The sequence below is a fragment of the Trichechus manatus genome, unplaced genomic scaffold, assembly GCF_000243295.1.
Source record: "Trichechus manatus latirostris isolate Lorelei unplaced genomic scaffold, TriManLat1.0 scaffold00153, whole genome shotgun sequence".
In the NCBI taxonomy this organism is placed as follows: Eukaryota; Metazoa; Chordata; class Mammalia; order Sirenia; family Trichechidae; genus Trichechus; species Trichechus manatus.
The window spans coordinates 3,671,395-3,673,425 of record NW_004444089.1 but is presented as its reverse complement, the minus strand read 5'-3'; the positions used below and the strand labels follow the sequence as shown (position 1 = coordinate 3,673,425).

Below are 2,031 nucleotides of genomic sequence, written 5' to 3'. Positions count from 1 at the left end.
TCTGGTTGTATTTCTTCTAAGACTTACAGATTATTTATTAGTTACAAGGGGGAAATATACATTGCAGAAAGCTGAATAACACCTTGATCAGGTGATAAGGATTAATACCACCAATAAGGATGCAATAAGGACAGACACAAGTTCACTCATGTGGATATTTCAAGGGATGTATAACTTGAATCTAATCAGGAAGAAACATAAAACCTAAAAGTGGGAGTTTGTATTTGAGGAAGATTCTTTGTAAGTGGATGGATCACTTGGGACAGTGTTGTTGTTATTGTTAGGTGTTGTCGAGTTGGTTCCAACTCATAGCGAGCCCATTTACAACATAATGAAACACTGCCCGGTCCTGCGTCATCCTCACAATCCTTGCTGTTTTTGAGCCTACTGTTGCAGCCACAGGGTCAATCCATCTCATTGAGGGTCCTCCACTTTCTCGCTGACCATCTACTTTACCAAGCATGAGGTCCTTCTCCAGGGACTGATCCCTCTTGATAACGTGTCCAAAGTAAGTGAGACGTTATCTTGCCATCCTTGCTTCCAAGGAGCATTCTGGTTGTACTTCTTCCAAGACAGATTTGTTCGTTCTTTTGGCAGTCCATGGTATATTCACGGGACACAGTGGTGTTAGTTAAATAATCAAATATAAACACTTCAGAGTGTGAGTTTAACTACTGCATTTATAAATTAAAAAGAGGGTGGGAAAGGTACATACCTTCAGAAAGATACCTCTAAATATGATGAAATTAGCAATTGTCCCGTGTAAGGACAACGCTGGGGGGCGGGGCGGAGGGGAACCAGAGAAGGGGCCTAAGCTGTTCAGATGGACAGCTGTTCGGTTTGTATTTATTTTTAATTTAACACTTACATAGCACTTATTTGTTACCAGGCCGTGCTCCAATCTCTTTTCACATGTTGACTTTTCAAACGAGAAAGCTCATTGGTCTTTAATTAAAAAAAAAAAAAAAAGATACGACACTAAATGATTCTCTCGTGAGTATTTTTATCTATTATCCTCTGTTGTAGAGAGTCTCTTTTTGATAGAAGAGCATGACCCTAAAATGCCTAGTGGTTTTTCTTAGAAACGACGGCCACTCTACTTGGAGATACCAAATGTTGAGTCCCCTTTGAAAGCCCGCTGGTTCTTTGTCTCCTAGAAAGTCTTAAGCATGCACTGAAAGTAGATTACGCATCCACTTGTGGTGCCAGGCACAGCACTCACGTTCTTTTTCCCTTTACGGGTAAACACTGGTGCATGCGTCCGGGTTTTCAGCCAAGATTGGCATTTGTAAACTTCTCCGCCCCTTATTGGGGTACTAGTTCCGGTCGTGGGTTTGTTGCCAAACCAGTACGTGGCCACGCAATGGATTCTGGGAGACCAAGTCTCCATTCCAGTCCTGGTTTGTTGTGAAACGACCCAGTGCATCTGTCATGCAGTGGATTCTGGGAGACAGAGTCTCCATACAGCGATGTACGGCGATGTTTACAGGGCTGGTGGGAACACAGGACTTCAGTTCCCACAATGCCAGGCGCGAAACCGGCCTTCCTGCCTGGGAACCGTGAGGTGGCCGCCATCTTGCGTACGGAGTTACGGCTTGTCGCCCCGATCAACAGGGTTGGCTTTTTAGGCCTTCCGGCACCTGTTTAGGGGCAGTGTGTCCGCGTTTGCCTTTCCTTTTTGCAGAGCGCTTTCTAGAAGGTTTTTATTAGGAGGTAAAGGTCAATGCAGAGCTGTAGAGTAAGGTGAGTAGACACCCCGTTTTAAGTGAGGGCGGGGTCGTCGTATTGACGATTTTCGGTTTCTTCCTCCTTTATTATCTCGGTGCTCGCTGCGTTGGTCCGAAAACCTATTGCCATCAAGTGGATTCCAGCTCATAGGGATCCTATAGGGCAAAGTAGATCTTCCCCATAGGGTTTCCTATGCTGTAATCTTCAGGGAAGCAGATCTCCAGGTCTTTTCTCCTGCAGAGCCGATGGGTGGGCTCGAGCTGCTGACCTTTCGGTTAGCAGCCCAGCGATTAACCCCTGCGC

At 45.4% G+C, this 2,031-nt stretch overlaps 1 protein-coding gene across 4 annotated transcripts in view; it reads left to right on the top strand.

Annotated features, from left to right (window-relative positions):
* The first annotated feature begins 1,554 nt into the window (after positions 1-1,554).
* The window catches only part of LOC101352921 (NEDD4 binding protein 2 like 2), a 19,225-nt gene continuing 18,748 nt past the window's right edge, over positions 1,555-2,031 (top strand). For all 4 annotated transcript variants that reach the window (XM_023740347.1, XM_023740346.1, XM_023740344.1 and 1 more), the window contains exon 1: positions 1,555-1,743. The gene's annotated coding sequence lies outside the window, so the exon portion shown is untranslated. The remainder of the gene's footprint in view (positions 1,744-2,031) is intronic.